This window comes from Arachis ipaensis, chromosome B05, assembly GCF_000816755.2.
Source record: "Arachis ipaensis cultivar K30076 chromosome B05, Araip1.1, whole genome shotgun sequence".
NCBI classification, from domain to species: Eukaryota; Viridiplantae; Streptophyta; class Magnoliopsida; order Fabales; family Fabaceae; genus Arachis; species Arachis ipaensis.
In genome coordinates this window covers 35805958-35812482 of record NC_029789.2, presented here as the reverse complement: position 1 = coordinate 35812482, position 6525 = coordinate 35805958, and positions in this window count along the sequence as shown.

Genomic DNA, 6525 nt, shown 5'->3' with positions numbered 1-6525 from the left:
GACATTTTATTTGAAAATAATTTGCGAAAGTGATGAACAAATAGTATTTTCTATATATAATTAGGGTTGGATTTAATTGAGTTTCAATTACTATATTATTCCCAATTTTATGTGAAATTACTATAATGCCCCTAACCCTAATTTTTCTAAACCCATTCCCTTCCATCCTTCCTCCACGCTGCGCAGCCCAACCCCTTTCCTCACTGCCTTTGCTGCGCAGCAACAACAACAATGACACACACAGTTTCCTTTGTTCTCCAAGAAAGAAAGAAACAAAGAGAAAGAGAGATCGGAGGGGGAAGGAGGCCACGTTGCTGCCGCTGCTACCAATCCGCGCCGTCAGGGTCGTCCCATCCACGGAGCCTGAGTCGCGCCGTGTCACTGAGAGGAGAAGGAGATCCAGAAGGGAGGAAGAGCACCGGGGAAGCAGCAGCTCATAGGCCAGTCGCATTCTACCACCACGTTCGGCTCCTCGCCGTCGCGCTACCGATTTGCCGCCGATCCAATCATCCGCGCCGTCGTCCTTGCCGCGAGTTCAGCGCCGTCGTTGCTATCTTTGCACGAGGAGAGGTAGAGGCTAGCAGTGGAGGGCGGCGCATGAGAGGGAGTTCGTGCCTCACCACCGTCACCCAATGGGGCCACGGACTGCGCCAGTCGCCGCCGCGTCGCGTTGAGGAGGAAGACTGAGACTGAGCGCCATATATATATTTATGTATATATATGGATGTACTCTTTATGTGTTTTTGTAAGTTGTATGGTATGTATGGGTGTACGCTGTATCGCAAAAGTATTTTTGGGAGCGGTTTTGCGGTTTAAAATTTTAAACAGGCTCATATTTTAATATTAAGTAGTATAAGTGTCGTCGTAATGTCTGAGCTATCAGAGTTGCGCATCCGGAAGTGTGAACTTTGGTAGTTAGGGTGTTACAGGTATAACTCATACTCTGATTCTACACAAAAACCTTCCTAAAGCCCGTGCTAACTTAAGCATCGGAGTCTCTTGCAGGTACCACCACCCTCCGGTGATCAAGGATCAAGCAGCACCACCAGATCCAGCAAGTCGGACACGACAGCTCCGGCCTCAACAGCAAATCTCATCCGAGATCGGCCTTCAGTTTTAGGTGACCCTCAGAACATTGGCACCGTTGTCGGGGAACCTGGAAGTCATCCCATCACCATGGCGGACAACAATGACAACGATCACAACTCTGGTTTGGTGGACAGAACGCCAAATAAGAACATGGACGACACTTCCAAGGACACACCTCAAAACAAGGAGGATAAGCAACCCCAAACACAGAAATCTTGGAAGCTATCCGTGAACAACAAAATTGCCTTAAACAGCTTGAACAAGAAGCCGACCGGTAGCGGGAGGCCGAGCGAGACCTTTGTAGAGAAACAAGACGGCATTGAGAGTTGGAGGACAAGCTCCTAAAGCTCGAAGCTGATCTCAAAACTAAAACCACTCGATCTAGCTACGAAGATAGCCCCCACAAGGACCAAGACCCGTTCACAAAGGAGATCATGAAAGCTAAAGTTCCAAAGGACTTCAAAGCCCCCGACATGACCCTGTACGACGATACGTCTGATCGAAGCCATCATCTCAGCAATTTCAGAAGTCGGATGTATCTTACGGATGCCTCAGATGCAATCCGTTGTAAAGCTTTCCCGACCACTTTGACCAAGACGGCAATAAAGTGGTTCAAGTTTGCCGCCACGGTCAATAACAAGCTTCGATGACCTCGCCAAGAAATTCTTAGCTAGATTCTCCATCCAGAAAGACAAAGCCAAGCATGCTCCAAGCTTGCTAGGGATTAAGCAAGGAGATCGGAAAAGCCTCCGCAGTTACATGGAGAGGTTCAACAAAGCGTGTCTGGACATACAAAATCTTCCAACAGAAGCAGCCATCATGGGTCTCATCAATGAACTACGAGAAGGACCCTTTAGTCACTCCATATCCAAAAAGCATCCAATATCTCTCAACGAGGTTCAAGAACGGGCGAAAAAATACATTAATATGGAAGAGAACTCCCGATTAGGAGAAACCTCAAAGACTGGATTCTCCTACCCACCTCGGGACAATGATAAAGAGTCCAGGAAGAAGGAAGACCAACCCACTGAGAAACCCAAAAAGTACCACAACTTCACCCCTCTTCGGGTGTCTCTTGTGGACGTTTACCAGGAGATAGGTAACACTGAAAAGATCCCACCGCCTCGCCCGATTAAACACAAAAGAGGAGAAAGTCAGACAGAGTATTGCGAATACCACCAAATCTACGGGCATTCTACAAACGAGTGCTACGACCTAAAGAATGTCATAGAAAAATTGGCACGAGAAGGTAGGTTAGATCGGTTCCTGGCCAATAGAGCGGATGAACCAAAAAAGAGAAGAAGGTATGAAGAGGTCGGACGAGCTGAACGTCCCCCTCACACCCCTGAGAGACATGTTCACATGATAAACGGAGGATTCACCGGAGGAGGGATCTCTAAATCATCCCGCAAAAGACACCTCAAGGAGGTGTATCATGTTGGAGAGGGGGACAAGTCACCGGACCTCCCCACTATTACCTTCACACAAGAAGACACCGCAGGCATCATCCCAGGGCATGATGACCCCGTGGTCATTACCATCATACTCGTCAACATCAATCTCCACCGAACGTTGGTAGACCAAGGAAGCTCTGCAGACATCCTATTCAAATCTGCCTTCGACAAACTTGGCCTACAAGAGAAAGAGCTCAGAGCTTATCCAAATAGCTTGTTCGGACTCGGAGACGCCCCAATCCAACCACTTGGGTATATCCCACTATACACAACATTTGGAAAAGGAATATGGTCTAGAACGATGAGCATAGACTACATTGTAGTTGACGTGAACTCCGCATACAACGCTCTTATAGGTCAGACAACGTTAAATCAGCTCGCCGCTGTGGTCTCCACTCTACACTTATGCACGAAGTTTCCAACTACAGAAGGGATTGCTACTATAAAGGGGGACCAAAAACTCGCGCGACGCTACTACAATGAAAGTCTAAACCTTAAAGGTGACCCCAGAGGAAAGAAAACCAATACTATAGAACTCGGGAGAATCCGAGCTCATGAAGAATTCCTCCCTCAACCAGAAGGTGAGACTGAAGAAGTTCAAATCGGAGACACTCGAGACAAAACCACAAACATAGGGGCGAATCTGCGAGGAGACCTAAAGGAGCTGCTAACATAGCTCCTAAGGGATAGTTCTGACCTTTTTGCATAGAAGGCCACCGACATGCCCGGTATCGATCCCAGACTAATGTGCCATAAGTTGGCCGTATATCCTGGGTCTCGGCCAGTGCAACAGAAGCGTAGGAAGCTCGGCCCAGAGAGGGCGCAAGCCGTAGAGGAGCAGGTAAAAGCCTTGTTGGAGGTAGGGTTTATAAGGGAGGTAAAGTACCCATTATGGCTAGCCAATGTAGTACTGGTCAAGAAGTCAAATAGAAAATGACGGATGTGCATTGATTACACCAACCTCAACAAGGCCTGCCCAAAAGATCCCTACTCACTCTCGAACATAGACACACTAGTCGACGCGTCATCAGGGTATCAGTACCTCTCCTTCATAGATGCTTACTCGGGATACAATCAAATCCTAATGTATCAACCTGACCAGGAGAAAACCTCATTCTTAACCCCAAAAGCAAACTACTACTACATAGTCATGCCCTTCAGACTCAAGAACGCAGGGACTACATACCAGAGACTGATGAAAAAGTTTTCACCAATCACATTGGGAAGCTGATGGAGGTTTATGTAGATGACATGCCGATAAAGACACAAAAAGAGGAAGCGTTGCTATCCAACCTCACTGAAGTGTTCGACACCATAAGAAAGCATGGGATGTGACTTAACCCCACAAAATGCACTTTTGCGGTAGAAGCTGGAAAATTCTTGGGCTTCATGCTCACCCAAAGAGGAATTGAAGCAAACCCAGATAAATGCCAAGCCATACTTCGCATGAAAAGTCTGACCTGTGTCAAAGATGTCCAACAGCTCAATGGAAGACTAGCGGCTCTGTCTAGGTTCCTAGCTGGATCAGCCTTGAGATCTCTTCCTTTCTACAAAATACTAAGGAAAGGAAGAAGATTTGAATGGACCCCGAAATGTGAACAAGCTTTTCAAGACTTCAAGACATTTCTAGGACAACTACCCATCTTAACCCGACATAGGGAAGGCGAGGAACTAATCATATACCTCGCTGTAGGAAGTCGGGCAATAGCCTCAGCACTAGTGAGAGAAGATGAAAATGGACAACAACCTATCTACTTCATCAGTAAAGCTTTACAAGGGGCTGAACTGAACTATCAAAAGATAGAAAAGTTCGCCTACGCCCTTATACTTACTTCCCGACGACTCCGACCATACTTTCAAGCTCACGCCATCAGAGTACGGACCAACCAACCCATAAAAGGTATCTTACAGAAAACAGACTTAGCTGGAAGAATTCTACAATGGGCAGTCAAGTTATCCGAATTCGACCTCAAATATGAAGCTCGGACAGCTATCAAATCTCAGTACTTGGCCGACTTCATCGCAGAGTACACCGACACCCCGGGCACCCCTACAGAGTGGAGCCTTTACGTAGATGGCTCCTCGAACAAAACTGGGAGTGGCGCATGCGTTATTTTAGAGAGTGATCAAGGAACCTAAATCGAGCTCTCGTTAAAGTTCGAGTTCTCCGCCTCAAATAACCAAGCTGAATACGAGGCCCTACTGGCTGGTTTGAAGCTGGCTAGGGAGATAGGAGCTCAGAAGCTTACCATTTTCAGCGATTCACAGGTAGTCACCTCACAAATAGAAGGGAGCTACCAAACTAAGGATCTCACCATGAAGAAATACCTAGACAAAACCAGAGAATAGCTCAGACAATTTAGGGGATATGAGGTCCGACATATACCTCGGGAACAAAATGCTCGAGCTGATGCCCTTTCAAAACTAGCCAGCACCAAACCAGGGGACAATAATAGAAGCCTCATCCAGGAAACACTACAAAATCCGTCAACCTCAGAGAAAAAGAAGGTCTTAAGCATATCAGACCAGGACCAAGGGTGGATGACTCCCATAATTAGTTACCTTAAATCTGAAACACTCCCAGCAAATAAAAAGGAGGCAAAAAAGCTAGTACAAAAAGCGCAGTACTACACCATAGTGCATGACGTCCTATATAGGAGAGAAATCTCTACACCCCTCCTAAAATGCGTCCCGACCTCCACTATAAGGAAAGTTCTAGAGGAAGTCCACAGTGGCATGTGCGGCAACCACCTTGGGGCGTGAGCTCTTTCCAAGAAGGTACTCCGAGTTGGCTTTTACTGGCCGACCTTGCAAAAGGAAGCAACAGAGTTCGTCAAAATAGGCCCCTATGTCAGAAGCACGCCAACTTTCACATCGCACCACCCGAAGAACTCATTTGTGTCACCTCACCCTGGCCATTCGCAAAGTGGGGGCTCGACCTCCTCGAACCATTCCCTCAAGGATCAGGGCAAGTCAAGTTCCTCATCGTAGGAATAGACTATTTCACAAAATGGATTGAGGCTGAACCTTTAGCCACCGCCATTGCCCAAAGAAGTCGAAAGTTCTTGTACAGAAACATTGTCATAAGGTTTGGGGTCCCATACTCTATCACCACAGACAATGGCACTCAGTTCATTGACATAGGCTTCAGAAACCTGGCGGCTGATTTAAAAATCAAGCACTAGTTCACCTCTGTAGAGCACCCACAAGCCAATGGACAGGTAGAAGCCGCCAACAAAGTCATATTGGCTGGGTTAAAACGGAGACTACAGGACGCCAAGGGAGCTTGGGCCGAAGAGCTCCCGCAAATTCTATGGGCATACCAGACAACACCACACTCCACCACCGGAGAATCACCATTCCGACTTGCTTACGAAATGGAGACAATGATTTTCGTGGAAGTAGAAGAAAGATCTCCTAGAGTGATCCTCTACAAAGAAGACACCAACTCCCAAACTTAAAGGGAAGAGCTTGACCTACTTCCAGAAGTCCGAGAAAGAGTTCGGATCAGAGAGGAAGCCCTAAAGAGTCGAATGGCTCTAAGGTATAATCGGAAGGTAATCTAGCGAAGCTTCACCACCAACGATCTCATCTTAATCTGAAATGACATCGGAGCAGGTCGGTCAGGAGAAGGGAAGCTAGCAGCTAATTGGAAAGGGCCATACCGAGTTACAGAAGTACTAGAAAAAGGCTACTATAAGGTGTCCGACCTCGAAGGGCAAGAGCTACCAAGGTCATGGCATGCCTATAACCTAAGAAGGTACTATAGCTAGAAAAAAGTAAAGATCTTAGGTCAAGGCGCACTCTTTTTTCTAAAAAGTTTTTTAATGAGGCGTCAGGCCGAGATCTAAAATACTGCCTGACCTAGAAGGGTAAGCACTCGTATGTACACACTTTTATCTATGTTTTTATCTCATTTTTATTTGAATGAAAGTTATCAATTCCCTAGAAAGTTTTCTACTAAGACGCATTAATCTAAGCG